Source organism: Rhinopithecus roxellana, chromosome 3 (assembly GCF_007565055.1).
Source record: "Rhinopithecus roxellana isolate Shanxi Qingling chromosome 3, ASM756505v1, whole genome shotgun sequence".
NCBI lineage: Eukaryota > Metazoa > Chordata > Mammalia > Primates > Cercopithecidae > Rhinopithecus > Rhinopithecus roxellana.
In genome coordinates, this window is record NC_044551.1 from 134,856,239 (window position 1) to 134,877,959 (window position 21,721).

The 21,721-nt window shown below is 37.4% G+C and overlaps 1 protein-coding gene and 1 pseudogene across 1 annotated transcript in view; one reads left to right on the forward strand and one right to left on the reverse strand.

Annotated features, from left to right (window-relative positions):
• Positions 1-21,721, reverse strand: part of ADGRV1 (adhesion G protein-coupled receptor V1) — a 611,804-nt gene that overhangs the window by 132,782 nt on the left and 457,301 nt on the right. The window lies entirely within an intron of this gene.
• On the forward strand, positions 15,015-15,516 carry LOC115896470 (annotated as a pseudogene).

Below are 21,721 nucleotides of genomic sequence, written 5' to 3' on the forward strand. Positions count from 1 at the left end.
TTTGTTAGTTTTCCTTCTAACAGTCAGGACCCTTAGCTGTAGGTCTGTTGGAGTTTGCTTGAGGTCCACTCCAGGCCCTGTTTGTCTGGGTATCAGCAGCAGATGCTGCAGAAGATAGAATATTGCGGAACAGCAAGGGTTGCTGTCTGATTCTTGCTCTGGATGCTTCGTCTCAGGGGTGTACCCCGCCATGTGAGGTATGAGGTGTCGGTCTGCACCCAGTGGGGGATGTCTCCCAGTTAGGCTACTCAGGGGTCAGGGACCCACTTGAGCAAGCAGTCTGTTTGTTCTCAGATCTCAACCTCCATGCTGGGAGATCCACTGCTCTCTTCAAAGCTGTCAGACAGGGACATTTACCTCTGCCGAGGTTTCTGCTGTTTTTTGTTTAGCTATGCCCTGTCCCCAGAGAATTCTACAGAGGCAGGCCGGCCTCCTTGAGCTGTGGTGGGCTCCACCCAATTCGAGCTTCCTGGAGGCTTTGATTACCTACTTAAGCCTCAGCAATGGCAGGCGCCCCTCCCCGAGCCTCGCTGCTGCCTTGCAGTTAGATCTCAGACTGCTACGCTAGCAATGAGGGAGGCTCCGTTGGCGTGGGACCCTCTGGGCCAGGTGTGGGATATAATCTCCTGGTGTGCCATTTGCTAAGACCCTTGGTAAAGTGCAGTATTAGGGTGGGAGTTACCCGATTTTCCAGGTGTTGTGTGTCTCGATTTCCTTTGGCTAGGAAAAGGAATTCCCTTCCCCCTTGCACTTCCCAGGTGAGGCGATGCCTCGCCCTGCTTCAGCTCTCGCTGGTTGGGCTGCACCCGTGGACCAGCGCCAACTGTCTGACACACCCCAGTGATATGAACCTGGTACCTCAGTTGAAAATGCAGAAATCACTCATCTTCTGTGTTGCTCACACTAGGAGCTGGAGGCTGGAGCTGTTCCTATTAGGCCATCTTGGGCATGCCCCCTACCTTGCATATGTTAAACCATCCCTGCATCCCTGTTATGAAACCCACTTGATCATGGTGGCTTGTATTTTTGATATGTTGTTGGATTCGGTTAGCCAGTATTTTGTTAAGGATTTTTGCATGTATGTTCATCAGGGATATTGGTCTATAATTTTTTTGGTTATGTCCTTTCCTGTTCTTGGTATCAGGGTGACACTGGCTTCATAGAATGATTTAGGGAGGATTCCCTCTTTCTCTATCTTGTGGAATAGTGTCAACAGTAATGGTACCAATTCTTCTTTTTGAATGTCTGGTATAATTTGTCATTTTTATCTTTGCTCAGGCTGTGTTTCATGCATGGAATGTTCTCTTCTCCTTCCAAATTACCTAATAAAATGCTTTTCATCCTTTAATGTTTGGCAAAGCATCACTCTCTTCTTTTTTTTTTTTTTTTTTTTTTGAGATGGAGTCTTGCTCTGTCCCCCGGGCTGGAGTGCAGTGGCTGGATCTCAGCTCACTGCAAGCTCCGCCTCCTGGGTTTACGCCATTCTCCTGCCTCAGCCTCCCGTGTAGCTGGGACTACAGGCGCCAGCCACCTCGCCCGGCTAGTTTTTTGTAATTTTTAGTAAAGACGGGGTTTCACCGTGTTAGCCAGGATGATCTTGATCTCCTGACCTCGTGATCCACCTGCCTTGGCCTCCCAAAGTGCTGGGATTACAGGCTTGAGCCACCGTGCCCGGCCAGCATCACTCTCTTCTTGTGTTCTCAACCACCCACCATAATCTTCCTACATCTGAATTTCTTTAGAAACCAATGATTTACTGATATATACTGATTTCTTATGGTTTTTTTGGTCTTGTTGCTCTAAACAGACTATAAACTTTTCAAGAACATAACTTTACGCATTTTTGTATCCCACTCAATGCTAAGCATATTGGTACACAGTAAGGGTTCAAGAAAGAAGAAACATTTATTCTTTTATCTTTAAGGTACTGACAGTGCGTAGCTAAATAAAATTTCAAAAGGCAAAGTCAATTCATTTTTGTTTGACATTATTGAGATAATAGTATCAAAGCAAGTGCAATTCTGGTGTGGGTTAGGAGGTCTTCCATTTTTCTGACATTCTCCATTTTTACTTAACCCGCTTAAGCAGACTTTGGCTATTTTACCCTGTGATATGTGGTAAAGCAAAGCAACAGCTCTAACAATTCATTGTTGAATGACTCAAAATTGAAAATGAGAAAGTTCTTCTAATAGCAATACTGAAAAAAATGCACACAAGTGATTACTACTTAAAATAGTGACTTTTTCTTGACCAGTGATAGAAAGTATTATCATTTTTGTATGTAGAGAACTGTCTTAAATTTTTAAACTTGTGCTAGTTTTTTCTGTTTCAAGTGTATGTTTTACTTCATTTATATTGAAAATATAACTGACTTTGAGAAGTCAAACTAAAAGATCAGGCTTATGTTGTGAGTCACTGTAGACACTCTTAAGTGTTTCATATGAGCCTAGTGTTCAATGCATTGCAAGCACAGCCTAAAACAAGATCTAATTTATCTTGTAGTAATTGTGATTATTTTGTGCTCTGGAGAGTTCTGATAGAGAGATTCATACATCTACAGAAATGCATTCTAATGTAAATATCTTTCTATAATAATTTCTTCATTCATTCTCCAAATATTTGTTGAGCATCTACTATGTACATACCAGACACTGTTCTAGACTCTAGGCATACAGTCTTATACAAAAGACCTCATTAAGATTACTTTCTTTTTGAAGAAACAGGGAGTTCAAAATATAAAATAAATATAAAATACAATATTGGATGGTGATCAAGGCTTTTAAAAAATAAAGCAGCAAATAGGAACAGTGAAAAAGATGACCAGGAAAGGCCTATTCGAGGAGTGACATCTGGAGAGGGCATACCATGTGAAGTCTGAAAGAATATTCTAGATAGAAGAGACAGCAAATGCAAAGCCTTGAGATAAGAGCAGCTATACAAATATCTAACCTTTAAGTACTGCCCACTAAGTGCTAAGCACTCTTCTCAGTAATCACTTAGAATAACTTATTTAATCCTCACAATAATCCTAAGAGGTAATTACTAGAATTATCATCCCCATTTTATAAATGGAGGAACTGAGGCACAGAGAGGTTATTTAACTTCTCAAGGTTAAATTCTAGGAGGAGGCAGAACCAGAGTTTGAACCCAAGCAGTTGGTCTGGCTCCCGAGTCCCTGCTGTAACCACTGTGTACACTGTTTCTCTGAACAAAATGGCTGCTGGGGCAGGGCACTGAGCAATGTCTCCTTACAAAAGTGGTAGCAAGAACCTCTAGAGCCCTGAAGAGTATCAGCATCAAGATATAAGAATACTAGTTTTTTAAAAAGTAGGGCTTATCAGCTTGAACCTGACAAACCTTAAACATCAAGTATTGATATAGTATTTAATAGAACTATATCTGGAAAAGAGATTCCTTTAGAAGAAGATGAACACAAACAGATTTGTATCCAGACAATGGACAACTGTACTGCATTACAGCCAAGAACACACTGTAGATCTACTCCTTCGATTACATCTGAAATAATGAACTAGAGATGGAACGTTGGTGCCTCTTCTCATAAGAGTTACATCTGATTTTCCCAGATGGTGAACAGGAAATTGCAGATACACAGTGAATTGGGGATAAAGCAACCATACAAAGCTCAGACTGTTGCTGAGTAAACATTAATAAAAATGCTTGGGGTTACTACTGCCTCGAACTATAGCTTGTTTGTTCTCTTGGGAAGGAAAAAAAAAAACACCGAGAAATCAAGTTTTAAGGATCTCAGTAAAGAGTTGAAGCCAAACAGTAAGCCCTTTCAGCACTCCGATCACATGTGAAACTGTCATGGAGGCTGCTTTCTAGGGTGCCTTCCATTTATGGGTCTACAAGCACAAGTTTGTTAAAACCCTAACTTCCATAATTTTATAACTGCATAAAGGAAACAGGACAGAGATTGTTTGCTAATGTGGAGGGTATTATTTTTAAAAGGTTGCTGTATTTTCTAATACTGAAATTCAATTCAGATTAAATTATCCTGCTTTAATATTCAAAGATAGCTGTCTGCAATGTGATTGGCTAAAACCCTGAACATATCCCACTTAGGCAATATAACATTTGTTTGAACATCTTAGGTAGGCACGTCTCCTTATGTCCAAGGGACAACTCTGGCCTAGCTGTGAATGATATAAAACAGTTTACTTGGTGGCTGTAAGAAAGCTGTTGTTTTTAATATATCACCTGCACTGTGATATTTATTATAATTATTTATCATTTCTGGTGACTCCCACCATTATGACTCCTTGGTTGTTTTTATTATCTAAGATAAAAATAATTTTTTTTAGCAAACCACAATCTTTTCATCATGCATTAACTACTCTACTGATTTCAGAGAAGTTAAGACAGGGCTTGGGGAGATCTTTGAACTGAACGACTATGTCTTCCTTGGTCAGTGGTGAATGAATTAGAGTAATTAGATCACAGTAAATCAATAAAACTAAGAGCCTCAAGCTTAAAACATCTGTAAAGCAGTTAAATAACTTCCACATTTCTTCATCCTCAAAAATACTTCCTAGTGGAGGGCTAATTTTAGCCACATCCCCTAAGTTCTCCTCAAATATAATACTTTCCTTAAATATACATAAGGAAAAACAAACACAATATGCATGTGTTTAATGTCTGCGTTGAGTTCGTTCTTAGAGTATTATGAAAATGGTCAACCAATTGAGTCTCAAGATGATATGAAGGTAAAGATTATACTGACCAATTGAAATCAATATTGATGTTAAGATAGGCCTCTGAAAACTCTCCTCTAGCTTCGGGAAATTGAAATTCTTTCAAGTAGGTTTTAGTTCAGTTTCTGCCATAAAGAGGTTATTTCAAATTGCACAAGTCTCTCCCTCTCTTTTTTTATTATTATATTTTAAGTTCTGGGATACATGGCAGAACCTGCAGGTTTGTTACATAGGTATACACGTGCCATGGTGGTTTGCTACACCCATCAACCTGTCATCTACATTAGGTGTTTCTCCTAATGCTATCCCTTCCCTAAACCCCCACCTCTCAACGGGGCCCCACTGTATGATGTTCCCCTCCCTGTGTCCATGTGTTCTCATTGTTCAACTCCCACTTACAAGTGAGAACATGCGGTGTTTGGTTTTCTGTTCCTGTTAGTTTGCTGAGAATGATGGTTTCCAGCTTCATCCATGTCCCTGCAAAGGACATGAACTCATCCTTTCTTATGACTGCATAGTATTCCATGGTGTATATGTGCCACATTTTCTTTATCCAGTCTATCATTGATGGACATTTAGGTTGGTTCCAAGTCTTTGCTACTGTGAATAGTGCTGCAATAAATATACGTGTGCATGTGTCTTTATAGTAGAATAATTTATAATCCTTTGGGTATATACCCAGGAATGGGATTGCTGGGTCAAATGGTATTTCTGGTTCTAGATCCTTGAGGAATCACCACACTGTCTTCCACAATGGTTAATTTACACTCTCACCAACAGTGTAATTGGGCAAGTCTCTTAACATAATTAGGTCTCAATCATATCATCACTTAAATAATAAAATAACTAGAGAAGAAGAGAAGATTGGGTAGAAGATGGTCCTTAAGTTTTTTTACTGAACCTAAATTGTGTTGCTTAATTCCATAATGACCTGGATGCAATATTGAGTCTATTCATAAAGGTGTTATGACTGTGTCCTTAGTATTCATTATAACTTATAATATTAACAAACCTCATCTTCCATAATTACTCCTGAAATGAATGCTTAGTTGACAATAGATGGAGACAATGGATCACATGATCCAAAATTGCAGATAACTGGAAATTATATCAGTCTCTTCTTGTCATCATCTTTTACTGAGCACATCTAGCTTCTATTCACTGAAAACACAGCAGCTAGAAAGTTGGCAGTCTACGTATGATGCCATGTATGTATGACGACAACACCAATATAAATGTAATATTTGTTAAACAGATCCATAAAACAGATTCCAAACAGATAATTAACAGCTAAGTGAAATACAAATTAACATCAACACATACTTAGCAAATATTTTAGAGACCATTATGCTGCAGCCCATCAGATGTGAATTTGCCCAACAGAGGATTCCCATCCTCATGAAGCATATAGTCATCTAACTGGTCACTCTACCCTTGAGCAGTACAGTGCCCCACGGTCCAAACATATGAGAAGGAACTCTACTTTAAAAGATCCCAGAGAAGGCTTGAAATTCATTCTAACAGTTATTAACTCCAAGTTAAAAATATTTATCTCTCATACAAATATTTCATGCACCTGCTTGAACTTCTTTTATTCTGTTTTGTTTTGAGTATGGATGCAAAGAGAAAAATAGCTGCATTTTTTTTCTGAATTGAAACCATATATGTAAAAGCATTATATTTCTCTTTTGCTACTGCAATAATTGTATATATTTTATCCTCCTCAAAGAGCTTTATTTTGCATGGACAAAACACTACATACAAATTTATTGATTTTTAAATTTTACTTTCTACCCATTACTCATCTTCATAGAGCTCTTCTGGATCTTTCCAATTGCTTTCAGTTTTCTTTAGCTGAGGAGTTCCACCTCAGATACAAGGATCTAATTTAAGAGTAGTAAAATACCAAAATTAAACCATCATTCCCACATTCTAGACATGGTTTTTATTCATCCTTGTACATCTTTGTTTCTAAAACTTTGACACCTACGGATTCACAAGCAACATACTACAGTCTTTCTATCTTTTCATGTGTATTACTGCATAATTATCTTTTCTTCATCTCATATCAATGTACCTTGTTTTAACCTTCCACATCTGCAATTCTACACTGGCCTGTACTAAAATCATTCTGTGATGTTTCAGCTCTTCCCCATTTTACTTATGTGAAGTGGGCATTTATTATTTGTTTGTTTGCATGCCCATCCATCTTTATTTCCCCATGTTCTGGGATAAAATCCCCTCTTCCTTTGGAGAACAGATTAGAACCAGAACCAAATATGATTCCAATTAGACTGGCCAAGGCAAGCAGGTGACCCAACTTGGACAATCAGAGCTTTAGTTCAGAGGTGAATACATGACTCAAACAGTCTTCCCTGTTTTCATGGTCAGGAAGCGAGACACTTTTCCACTGGGAAATCAGATTGACTGTGTAGGCCTAGAGCTGCCAGTGACTTCCTTTTGTACTTCATGAATAAAGCCTGCCCAATAACGAGGGTAACAAAGGACTCCAGAAGGGAGTCATGGAGCAAGACAGCAGCGTGATGATATCTTGGGTATCTATGACTGCCTGAATCCTACCCTGCTCTGAAAGTTTTTACTTACATGAGCTACACATTTTCTTATGCTACTTTGAGTTGGATTTTTGTCAACTGTATTTTAAATACTCCAAGAAAATGCTTTTAGTAGTTTCTTAATCCTAAGGAATAACTTACATATTGGAAGCACCAGGTTCAATATTTGATATGGTTGAATATCAACAATATATTCAGAATATCTGTGGGTAGTAAGAGTATTCTTTTCTCTGCATGAGAAAAGGACATATGCCTCATTAGAATCAACATGGGGAGCATTAATGATGGCATCATACCCCAATGTAAATTATACAGCTCAAAAGGGATCATACTGGTAGGAAAATTTGAGGTGCAATTTTTAACCAACTGAGAGCACAAAGGTATTCTTTCTTCTATGAATTCAAGTGTATTGAGGTGACTGTGACATCTCAATTCCCTACAGCTCATCTTTTATCTGTACCAAAGTTAGTTCTTAGGGCTCTGGAGAGAATCAGTTTCCCTGTGTGTATATCTCTAGGATGCTTGCTGTCACTGAAATAGAAGTGAATTTATGAGATGAATTCCCAAGAGGCTAGTTAATTCTAGGCACTCTGCCTGCACAGTTGCCCATGCTAGAAATCTGAGAATCATCCACGACTTTCTTTTACTCCTACTAGATGAAATCAGTCATCCAGGTCTGACAACTACACTTTATAAACATATTTTTTGAATTCATTCATTTCTCTTCATCCACACTGTCACTGTCTGTAGCCAGAGAACTATCACCTCTTGCTGGGCTTGTAGCAATAAGCTCTTAACTCTAATGTCTGCATTCATCCTTTTCCCTACAACCAATCCCACGTACAACAATGAAGGGGCACTTAAAAATGCTAATATAATGAGGTAATTCTCTTTCTTAACTCTTCACTGTCTTTGCATTGCCATCAAAATCAAGTCCAAAATCCAATCTGGCTCCTGCTTATCTTACAATGCTCTAGTAATCCTGGCTTTCTTGTAGTTTCTCTAATAATACAGGGTTCCTTCATTCAATAGGGTCTTCCTTCTACCCAGAATATTGTATTCCCTACTCTTCACCTGACAATTCCTACCACAGGTGAAGTATCTGAAATCCTTGGGACCCAAAATGTTTTAGATTTTGAATTTTTCTCAGATTTAGGAATATCTGCATATATAATGAGATATCTTAGGGATGGAACCTAAGTCTAAACACAAAATTCATTTATGTTTCATGTATACCTTATGCACATACCCTAAAGGTAACTTGTACAATAATTTTAACAATTTTGTGCATGAAACAAAGTTTGACTGCATTTTGACTGTGGCCTATCACATGAGGTCAAGTGTGGAATTTTCCACTTGTGATGTCATGTTGGCAGTCAAAAAGTTTTGGATTTTGCAGTGTTTGGGTTTTAGGATTAGAGATGCTCAACTTTATTCTGTCTGTTAGGCCTTGTTTTCAAATGTTATCTCCTCAGGGACACTTTCTTTGATATCATAAACTAGATCAAGTCCCTCAATATATAGTTTCATAAATCTTCAGTTCTTCTGGTGAAACTTATCTAAATTGCAATTAATCATTTTATGGCTTATCTGTTTAAAACCTGTCACTATCACCAGACTGTTAGCTCCCTGAAGGCAAACATCACATACATCTTGTTCTTTTCTTATTTCTGATTACAGCGAAGAGCTTATTAGTTATCTATCCATCCACATAACTAACTTTATCCCCCCTCTCCCAACTAATAAATGACAAAATTTTCCCTTCCTGACTTGATGGGACAAACATTGGGAGACAATTCTTCTTCCTTGTTTCTGCATGGCTTGCAAGCAGAGGCACTGACAGCTTTCATTTTGGACTTTTTTTTTTTTAAGAATATATGATCCACTTTGGAGGATAGACACAGTTGCTTTCCTCTAAAGCAGACAACAGATTTGCTTACTGTCTAGTATAAAAAAGACATGTCCTTCTACTGCAAAGATAAGGCATGTTTGCTTGTATTTGTTATAAAAGATTGGGCTTTCCTAAACTTGGATATCCTCAGCTGTGATGCAAATCCACTGCATGCACAGCATCCTCCTGGGCTGCTTTGTGTTGCCTGCCTGGGTCTTTGGGGCAAGGAGAACTGATGCAAACATGGAGCAGTGCTGCTTGCTGTGCCATGAATGATAAAATTGCTTTGTCTCTGACCTAGAATGTTCGTATCTGTCAGTATCCATGAAACTGTGGCAGGCTAACTTACTAGCTAGCAAGTAGGGTAGCATTTTAGATCCATCAGAGTCCCTGGCAACAAAAAGGTCATCTAAGTTGTATAATCTTTAACATTTAAAAATATTTTATTTTTATTTTCTTGCATTTAATTTCCTGCCAGAAACTCTTAAGCCAGGGATTCTTAATCTGAGGTATAAGAATGGGCTTCATGGGCATTGTGAATCCCCTGGGTAACCACTATTTTAACATAGTTCCTTTTAAAAACAATTATATACACACACACACAAATATATATATATGAACAACAGAGCAAGACCCTGTCTCAAAATATATATATGTGTAAATGTGTATATATATGTATAAATATTATATACATGTATAAATATATATATACATATATATACACACACACACACACATTTTGAGACAGGGTCTTGCTTTGTTTTCCATGTTTGAGCACAGTTGAACAATCATAGGTCACTTCAGACTCCAACTCCTGGGCTCAAGTGATCCTGCCTCAGCCTCTCTAGCAACCAGGACTACAGGTGCTCACCCGCATGCCTGGTCAAGTTTTTTTTATTTGTTGTAGAGACAGGCTCTTGCTTTGTTGCCCAGGTTGGTCTAGAACTTCTGGCTTCAAGCAATCCTCCTGCCGCAACCTTCCAAAGTGTTGGGAATTACAGGTGTGAGCCACTGTACACAGCATTAGCAGAGCTCTTGAAATGAGTAAGTTACTTTTATCAGATTTCCTAAGGAGCCAGAAAAACATACTAAGAGCTATTTAAGGATATATGCCTTACCTCCTTATGTGAAGTACATTGTGAATTCATTTAGAGTATATTAGAATACATAACGAAACATAATGAAACATAATGATTTCTTCATTAAGTATATTTTTTAACATCAGATATCTATAATACTTAATCTGAAACCCTCATCTGTCAACTTCCTTTATCTCATATTTTTGTTCTTGAGATTCTGTGTGTAAGTAAGTAAATCTTAGCTGACACATGTATATAGTGCCTACTAGGTGCCAGGCATTGTTGTAAGATATCTATATCTATCTATCTATCTATCTATCTATCTATCTATCTATCTATCTATGGAGAGAGATGATTATTGTTATTATTATTATTAGATGTTATAGATTAGGAAACCAAAGAACAGAGAGGTTAAATAACTTGTCTAAGGTCACCCCAGCTAGGAAGTGATGGAGGAAGATTTGAAACTAGGCAGGCAGATACATGATTTCATCTATACTATTCATACCCAAGCTATATTGGCTTCTCAATTCAAGATATTTTTAGATTCCTTTTGTTCTACCTAAATTAGCCTAGTAAATAATATAAATATAAATGAATAGTTTACCATTCACAAGAACTACATTCTTGAAATTTTCATTATTTAACAAAACCTGAGTTAGTAATATTTCAGAAAATTGGAGTTAAGCAAAAAGTTGTAAAATCATTCTAAAACATATATTGGGGAAGAGGAAAATATTATTTTAAAATCCTATAAACAGAATTATTCTTGGGGAAATAATTTGTTCAGCAAAACTCCTTAATAGTCCATTGGGAAGTAAGTGCATGGACCTCAAGACAAAGACAAGGTGACACCAAGAGAAGTTGGATTTGCTTTTCAACAGAAAGTGAGGAAAATTTGGTTTCTTTCCAGAGACAGCTCAAGAGGGAGGCAGTGAGAATTAAGGACATCAAAAAGGGTGGATGGCATACAACATATGGTGGCAGGTTGGATGGTGGAAGAACGACAGGGTTAGAAGGAGAAACAGAGCCATTGCAAAAATTCCTGTGTTACAGATGGCAGAGGAAGCTTTAAAAATAAGGATGTCAGTCTGGATGCAATGGTTCACATCTGAAATCCCAGTGCTTTGGAAGGCTAAGGTGGGAGGATTGCTTGAGGCCAGGAGTTGGAGAATAGCCTGGTCAAAATAGTGAGACCTTGTCTCTACAAAAAAATAACAAAATTAGCATGCCTGCAGTCCTACCTACTGGGAAGGCCAAGGTGGGAGGACCACTTGCACCTGGGAGTTTGAGGCTGTAGTGTGCTATGATCATGCCACTGCACTCCAGCCTTGGCAACATAACAGGGGGATAAAAAGAATGTTCACCAGAACACCCTGTTTTGTCTGCTTGTCACTCTGATTTGTACTTTTAGAATTTGGCAGAATGCAAAACAAACAAACAAACAAACAAACAAAAAAAAAAACAAAAGGAGACTGCTTCATGGCTGTGTGGATAAGAGACAGAGAGAAAACACCTGAAAGAAGCTAGAATCAAGAGTGGAGAGAGAGAATACAGGCAAAGCAGAAATTCAAAGCAAAAGTTTCCATGGAGATACTGGTGAGGACACTGTACGCCCTGCCTTTCTTGTGATAAGGAATTAGGCCAAGCTCTCAAAATGTTTAAATGGAAGGAAGACTTTAGGAGGATGTAGTACTTAATAATAAAACTTCTAAAAACACATCCTTTTCTAAAATAAAATGGAATTATTAATGTTAATAATCTACCATGACATATTACCCTTCTTGAATCTCTCTTCAAATTTTAAGGAAACTTTGCTCAGTCTAACCAGTGAGGCAGATTTCTCCATGAGTTTTGTGTTATGTAGACTTTAACCTGCTTGAAGTTTGTAAACCAAACCTTGTTAGAATGAAATGGAATGTGTTTGTACTTAGACTGACCATAGCTGGTTTTCACAAGCCTCAGCAAAATGCTTAGGTAACCTCTCGGCCTACACTAGATTTGGTCTTCCAGCTATATTTTGGAAGATTTGAAGGACAGAAAGCAATCACATTAAATACAAACTTTAAATTTTTTAAAATTTAGTATCTGTAGAAAAAAATCAGGTTATCACAAAACTGTAGTTGATGAGGAATTTCTGCATGCTTCATTTCTCTTACATAAAGAAATAAAGATATTTGGTGACTTTAAGTAAGAGAAAAAGAAATGTTAAATGAAAAATGTCCCTGAATAATGAAGTACTCAGAATATAAAAACAATCACTAAGATTTGAGTATCTGTTAAATGTAAAAATGTGAAAGACGAACTTTAAGTCAATATGGTAGACAGTACTGATGTGTAAGAATCCCCCACCCTTGCTCCAAACAAATAAACTGCTTAAAATATAAATAAGAATAATACAATTTGGAATTTATAGTGCAACTCAAAATTTAGAATCATAAGTCCTCATGTGCCAAAAATAAAGCCACAACAAAATGTCACACTGGGTAACAGGACTGAAGTCCTGCGGCTCACAGAGCAATCAGAACTGGGAAAGGCAGGGTTTAATGCCTGTGAGGAGGTGTCAGGGCCCTGTTTGCACATTGCCAGGACTAAATTACATGCAGAGACCTAGGAGCCATGAACGGCTGCCAAAATCAAGAACAGGGAATCAGAAAAATCTTTGCTCACTGCTCTGGGAGAGTGGCAAATAGTTACCAGTCAGAAACTTGAACTCCAAACCTTGCTCCATGTAGATGTGACATCCAAATTCACACTATTCTCATAGATCAGGAACATGAAGCTGAGAAAGTAAGATAAAACTGGTCTGGAATCTTTAAATCATGTAGGACCCTGTCAAAGGGCACAAGGAATTCCTACAGAAAATTCTAGCCACACTTATAATAAAAAAATTATAAACCACACAAGGAAATAAAAGTCCTTGTATCATTCAAGAACAAGTTAAAGACATTATTAACTTAAAATATTTTAAACTATATGTATTTTTAAAACCACACAAATTAGTAACCAAAAAAGTGGAGTGTTTAATCACATCAATGGAAGAAAAGTAAAAACGGAAGCTAACAAAAGGCTCAGTTCATAGAAAACACAAAGTAAGTTAGTAGAAATAACTCAAAGTTTATTAGCAATCAAAATAACCGTAAATGTATAAAACCCACTAATTAACAGGGCTCTAGATTGGATATAAACAATTCCAGATCTGTGCTACATAAGATTTACCTAAAATAATGAATGACCCTTAAAGTCTAAAGTAAATGGCCAGGAAATGCCACAGCAGAACAGAAAGTTGGAGTAGTAATACTAATAGGAAATCATATACAAAGTAAGGCTTTAAAACATTCATAGAGATTTAAAAAGGTTCAAAAAATGATTTCCCCTGGAAGATATAACAGTGTGGATCTATATGCATCTAAGAGAAAATGGCCTCAAAATATATAATTCAAACACTAATATAAAGTAACATTTACAAATCCAAAACCATAATGGAAGATTTTGTTTCTTTCAGAAACTGACAGATAAAGTTGAGAAACACAAAAACTTAGTAAGGCAAAGAAAGAATAAATTATATAATTAGGAGACTTAGTAAAATATATATAATTATAATTAGCAGAACAAAACAGATAAGACAAGATGGTTAATGACTCAACTACAGAAAGCAGGAAGACAATACTAATGATATAAGCCAATACTGGTGAAATAAAGACAAATGAAGACAACAGAGATAGGTGACTCTAAATTCGCCACTACATGTCAGTTGTTACCACCTTAATCCAAGTGACTATCATTTTTTTGCCTTTACATTGCAATAGCATCATAACTTTTCTACTCTGCTTCCGTTTATATTTAAAACTATAAATCAGATTATGTCATTCTTCCCACAGCCTTCTTAAACTCAGAGTCATTACCCTTACCTATTCTGACTTCTCTCTTCTCCCTCTCATTCACTCTATTGGAGCCACACTGGCCTCTTCGCAATCCCCAGACATGCCCAGCATGCTCCTGCCTTAGGGCCTTTGCACTGGCTGTTCCCTCCACCAGGAATATTACTTCTGGGATGCTCAAATGACTAACTTCCCTGCCTCCTCTAAATCTTTGTTCAAATCTCATCTTCTCAATAATATTTCTGCCCACCTTCTTTAAAATTGCAGCCTGCATGCTGCTCCCAACATGTGGCACTTCTGATTCTCCTCACTCTGCTTTATTTTCCCATAGCATTTATTATCTTCTTAATATATCAGATAATTAATTATTTTTTCTTTTTTGAACAACCTGTTTCTGCCTCATAAAATCCACAATGCTGGGATCTAGGATTCGTTTAATCTTTACTTTTTAAAAAGAAACCCAGTTAGTTAGAACAGTCTGGCATATAGCAGTTAATAAAATTTGTTGATCACATAAATAAAATATAATTGTTTAAAGAGTTAATTCTTTGAAAAGATACTAACATTCTTTGGCATTATTGATCATGAGAAGAAGGAAGGCACAAAAACAATGAGACACAACCTTAGATATCAGAAAATAATATGACTCATCTAATGCTAACATATTTGAATACTTAGATTATAAACTATTTTCTAAAAAGAATTCTCAGAAGCGGGGCCGCCAGGTGGTGGGGGTGCCAGAGCGGCCACAGGGACCAGGGCCGCGCATGACCTGCCACAGTCACAAGGTTCTTAATCACTAGTAGCTGGTGCTCCAGACTGGTGGCACTCACCTTTCTCTGAGCCTGGTGACCCAGGGGATTTACTTTCTGGTGGCTTTCTCTGAAATGCCAAAGCCACCAGATTATTCAGAGTTGAGTGACTCTTTAACGCTGGCCATGGTAACGGGAAGGTTTTCGGGACCACTGCATAGAGCATGGAGAATGATGAACTTCCATCAGCGGATGAGATAGATTGGAGTGGGATTGTATCTGTCAGTAAGTGCAGCAGCATTTTACTGTGTTTGAAATCAGTGAGACTTACAACAGGCTGGCCTTGGAACACATTCAACAGCACCCCAAGGAGCCCTTTGAAGGAACCACATGGACACACTCCTGGAAACCTTGATTACTTTTCTTGTCTTTTTGGTTGTGGACAATTATTTTTCTGATACCTTACTTACAGATGTTTTTGTTCCTTTACTCTTGTACAAGAGCTGATCCCAAAACACTGAGCTACTGTACCATCCCTATATGATTGGCAGTTATCTGCAATCGCCACGAGGCATTTGTCAAGGTTTCTAATTAGATCAACTGACTACAACTGATTGACATATAAAATCAGTCGACATTTTTTCCTTTGATTACAAGACTGCCAGTAGTATATGACTCTGATCACAAGACTGCAGTTTCTTCACAGATCTCAGGAAATTGTGGTGGGGCAGAGGCTTTTCAAAAACATGTGAGTAGGGGCTTTCTTTATCTGAATAATAATGAATTTTTAGGTAAAGCCTGAGATAGAGTACTACATAATCATGTTGATGACTTCAGACTTTGGAAGTTAATCTTGTCTGTTATTTGCATTCTTAACTTGACTAAGTACCTGAATTCCTATTCTACTGTGCAACATAGTGATGATTCAGAAATTTTTCCTTTGGGGAAAGAATAAATATGAACATTTCCACTGTGTTAAGTGTAAAAAGGTCCACATATGATCATAAAATTTAAATTTTATACAAAAACAAAAAATAAAAATAAAAAGACCTCTCAAAAGTGATTCAATAAAAATAGAAAACATGGCTAGACCAAAAATTACTGAAGAAATTAGAGTCAAAATTCACCCTACACCTCTAAAATCAATAGTTTTACGAGCAAAAGTTAAACAAATCTTTATGCACAAAGAACCCCATCTTAAAAAAATGGTACCATTTCTCACCACTTCATTTTTTATGTTATCATAATTTAGATACCAAAATACCAAAAACATGTGAGAAAGAATCATTATAAACCGGCCTTGCTTAGAATATACATGCAAAAACCTGAATTAAGTATTAATAATTTGAATCCAAGAGTGGACTAAAAGAAAGGGTTTATCTAAGCATTTCAAAGACTTTAATATTTGAATATCTATCAATATAATCTCATCATTAGCAGATTAAAGGAGAAATATCATACAACAATTAAAAGAGTATGGTGTTGGTGCAGGGATAAGCAAATGGAACAGAAGAGAGAGTTTACCCACATGTGAACAGTAATTTTAGTATATGACAAGTAAATGGGGAAAGATATTACTTAATAAATGCTCTTGAAACAATTGGTTATTATTTTTTAAAAGCAGATCCCTCCTTGACACCATTTACAAAATACATTCCAGATGAATAAAATATCTAGGTGTAAAAAATAAAACTTTAAATATTTTAGAAAACACTGTAAGAGAGTATGGTATTGAAATACTGTGGGGGATTTTTTTCTAAATCAAAAGTTAAGGAAAATATTGGTTAGTACAACTGTATCAAACCTGAATACTTCATTTGATATACAGAATTTAAAAAACAAGGAAAACTAGAAGCAGATATTTGCAACGTATTTAATTGACAAATGATTATATTCATGAAATAAATAAAATTTCTACAAATAAATAAGAAAAAATAACCTATTAGAAAAAATTGCTGGACAACTATTTGAAAGAGCAAGACACCATGTGTTGGCAAAGCTGTGGGGATACGCTTCAAAATAGCTGGTTAGGTTTAAATTGTTGCAACCATTTTTTAGAGTAATTTGTCAATATTTACTAATATTTAAGATATAGCTACATGAAGCCAAGCAATTTCATTTCCAGTTCCATGTTCCAGAGAAACTTTGTGCATATGTATATGGAAGTGTGTTCATTGAACTACTGTTTATAATAATGAAAAATTCAGGAAAATCTACGTTTCTATCTATTAATAACTAATAAATTAGAGAAATAAATTGTACCATATTCATACCTTGGCATAAAAAGTAATAGATTAAGTGAGTCAACTAAAGGTATGCATATCATTTGGAATCACATCTAAGACATTATATTGATTAAACAGGCAAATTGCTGAAGCATAGGTACATTTGCATAAATTAATTTTCTTTGTAGTTCATGAAGAATATGAAAAGACGGAAAAAATATACACCAACTTTCATAATATGAAGGAGCAGAATGTGGAGTGGAATTGTGCATATGATAAATTTCTTTGTAAAAACCCTAAAGAAAAAAGTTCTAATGCTTTGGCCAGGTGTCGTGGCTCATGCCTGTAATTCTACCACTTTGGGAAGCCCAGGTGGAAGGATCACTTAACTTAGGAGTTCAAGCCTAGCCTGGTCAACATAGCAAAATCTGTCTCCACATAAAATAAAAAAAACTTAGCCAAATGCTGATGTGCACCTGTAGTCCTAGCTACACAAGAGGTTGAGGCAAGAGGACTCCCTGACTTCAGAAGCTCAAGGCTGCAGTGAGATATGATTGCACTACTGCACTTCAGCCTTGGCGACAGAACAAAGCGAGACTCTATTTAAAAAAAAAAAAAAAAGAAAAGTCTAGTGTTTTCACTTGGACTTGAGCTCAGACATGTTGGGTGTCATGGTACATCTGCCTGGTACAGGTTATGTTTAAAGAGGCTGGTCTTTGATGGTAGAGATGTCTTAAACTGGAGGAGGGCAAGACATTGCGGCATGACTAAGATAGATCTAGTATGTTACATAAGTCTGGTCATGTGTAAATGGGCGTTATTATTGAGAAAATGTGCTTAGGGCAGGGTGTGGATTGGGCCAGACAAAAAAGAGCAAAATGAAAAGATATCAAGACCAACTTTAAGGATATCAAAGTCAGTCTAAAGTCTTTTGTAAATATAGCCAGGAGTAAATAAGCAATCAGTCAAGAAAGAACTGTGAGGCAGATCTTGGTAAATGCAATTTTGTTTCACAAACTAGGAATATATTCCAGGGCACCTTTGCTTCTATGGGGTCAGGTCCTCTCTCTGGGTTTATGGGGATAGCTGGGTATGAGGGAGAAGAGGGAAGAGTGGAATTGGTCCATTGTTTCAGGGATTTTTGTAGGAATTATTTCCTAAACCATGACTCAGATGACCCCAAAGGAGGATTCAGAAGCAGAAGCTCTATTCTTTACTCATAAATCTCTCTCATCTACCTCTTTTATATGAAACAACAGCAGAGAAAAGTTGAAGTTCAGCCATTCATTGATTTAAAGAATTAAAAAAAAAAAAAAAAAGCTGGACCTCAGTAGCGAGTGGGTCACTTGTGTCTTCTGGCATACAAAGCCTGCTATTTAAGAAATCCTGATTTGGAAAAAAAAAAAAAAAATTCCCTTAGCAACAAAAGAAAGTCTGCTGGCTTGGTAAAGCTTAGAAACCAGCAGGCTCTTTGCAAAGTTCATCTCAGATTCAGTATTTATACTACCAACAATAATTGTCAATAAAATTAGACTTACTATTGTACAACACAGGAAAAAGCAATGCTCCTTGTTTATCTTTGGCCGCTGTTTACTTTTAGCTCTGCTGTGGGAAAGAGAACTCAAACAATGCTAAGCTTTCCCTTAATGAGATCCTGATTAGATAGTCTGGACCAATGTATAAAGCACAGTACACTAAAGCAGGAGAGCAAAACTGAACTCTTCATCATCCCCTCCCCTGAAAGCAAAATTGTCAGTTCATTCTAGTTTGCCTTCGGCACAGAGCAGAGCCATCTCCTCAGTGACCGCCCTCCTTCCAGAGTGCCTGCCCTAACTAGCCCAGTAGCCTTTTTGACTTTCCTTCTTATGCTGTTTCCGTATCTTTTCTGGGCTGGCCTTGCCATCTTGTCAAACAAGGAAATTACACTCACTGTATCTCACCTTCTCAGTACTGCAAATTAACAGAAATCACCACTGTAGGCATTATAAAGAGTTTGAGGGATTTAAACTACAAGTTTTTAACCTGTAGGATGAGGGGTCCAGGGACTCCATCTGTTAGATTATCAAAGAGGTTAGCAACTATTGTTTAGTCCATTATTTGTTTTATAGATTAGAAGATGAAGAACGGAGAGATTGCTCCTTTCCTCTAGTTAGACAGTTTTTCTTTTCTTTTTTTTTTTTTCGAGACTGTGTTTTGTGCTGTTGCCCAGGCTAGAGTGCAGTGGCACTATTTTGGTTCACTGCAACCTCTGCCTCCTGGGTTCCAGCGATTCTCCTGTCTCAGCCTCCCGAGTAGCTGGGACTACAGGCGTGCACCACCACACTTGGCTAATTTTTATATTTTTGGTAGAGATGGTGTTTTTCCATGTTAGGCAGGCTGGTCTCGAACTCCTGGTCTCATGTGATCCATCTGCCTCGGCTTCCCAAAGTGCTGGGATTACAGGTGTGAGCCACTGCACCCAACCTGGTTAGACAGCAAGGGCTAGTTTCTGGTTCTGTGGGTCTCTGATCCTATTCTCACTGCAGTATAAAAGCTGAGGTTAGCTTATCTTTATGAAGACATTAAATTCTTACTTATTTCTTACACGTTTTAACTGAGGCCTTCAGTGTCACCAACTTTTGTTACCTGCCAGGTCTTTTTGGCACTCCTCCAAAATCCACTCACAACACAAATGGTTCTGTCCCCTATGATTCAGGAATGCTCATGTTTAAAGTGTCATGATGCCTCCCCAAGAGCTTCCACTTTCCCTCCATAACTGAAATCCAAGGAGGTACTAATCCAAAGTCATGTCTACTTAATAGTGTGTACTTATTTCCTGCTGTTTCTCAATATCAAGAATAGAGGTCTAATCTTGAAATTGTTCACTTTTCAGGACTGTGTTGGAATGTAGGGAAAGGGAATTATACTGAGATAGAAGAAAAATATTATTTCATAATTAAATAGCAGGATTTTAGAATGGAGGCTTAATTAACATTTACAAAGCAACAAAGCAGTGAAATGATCTTTGACTGGCTTATTTTTTTGAAAGGCATTGTTTTACGCCTTGCTCAAATGAAATATTTCATATTTCCTTTCTTGGCATCAGGCTATTCAGCTTTGAAGCATTTGCAAATATTTAATCTTGTTTGTAAGGCACAGAAGTTTCATAAAGCTTAACAGAACCATGGCCTAACAGTTCAAAGCGCTGACCTTGGAGCAGGGTCAATACCAGCTAAGCTGTGTATTGCTAGCTGTGGGACTTTGTATTAATTTTATGTAAATTTTATACCTCAGTTTTCTCATTTTTAAAATGAGGATGGTGATGATAACAGTACTATCAATTTCACTGTAGCACTGAGTAGTAAGCACTTAAGTATTACTGTCATTATTATTAGATGGCATTTTCTTGGTTATTATCTCAGCAATAAACTGTGCCTGACTCTTCAAGTCTGTCACTCTTGCCTTGTTGAGAACTGAGATGCTTTCACATGTTGAAGTTCACCTGCCAAGCTTATTGTTAACAGCATATTCATGGTTTCTGGATTGATCACAGTGAAACAACAGCAAAACAGCTTTGTTTCACCTCCCTGTTTTGGTTATCAGTGAAGGTAACTAGAATAAATACAATGGAATTGAAAATGTGTGGGTTTTGCAGCCCTTTTCACTGTTGCTTATTGGTGATGCCCCTGGTTCCCAGGCTGCAATTCTGAATGTGCAACAGAAGGGTGGGGAGATGGGTACTCTACCGGCTATGTCTTTTGCCTGTGGCAGTCTCTTGAGAGATCAGCTGAAACAAACTGTTTATCTGATGCATGCCCTTCCTTTGTGCCTCACAAACAGAAGAAATGATCTTTTGTATTAAAAAGTAATTATATCTGTTATTTCGCTTCTATGCCCACAAAGGTCATTGATTTTTATACTAAATCCCGTATTCTTTTTGGGTAGTAGTTATGCATCTATTTTGATAATTTGTATTAAAATGCTCAACTATTTGGCTTAGATAAGACATGACCTAAAAAAAAAAAAAAAAAAAAAAATCTCCCTTTTGCCCTTAGGCAATATTATTGCTTCTTTAATATGCTAGCTCCTGACTTTGCCCCTTGACTACTTGTATGATTTTTATGCAATTCTGCATGAGGGAGGAGGTGGGAAACTGTGAATAAGAGAAGACGTAAGTGGAAAACAGAACAGAAAAGGAGGGAAATGTTAGAGAGAAGGATAATTAAGCAGAAGAGGAGTTATATTCTAATTAATGTGTGGCAGGTCTTTTGTGAAGATGGATTGGGAGTGGTCTCAAGGTTGCCAGTGTTGGCCAGAGAACATTGCTATAGGTAATCAACTTTCCTAGTCTAAAGAGAGCTCAAAAAGCTGTAGTTTATAACCAATGGAAACTCTAAAGCCTTTTACCTTGGCACAATTCCCAGGGAAATGGCTGAGGAGACCCACTGGCTATGAACACCATTCTGTGCAATTTGACACTTTTCATTTGGTAGAATTTTGTTGCTAAGGCTATTGCATCAAGTTACCGAAATCTTAGTGGATGTAAATTGTCTCATGTGTTACTTAGCCTGGCAAGAATTTAAAGGGCATGCCTCCTACTGAAAAGAAAGATTTAACTGTAATCCA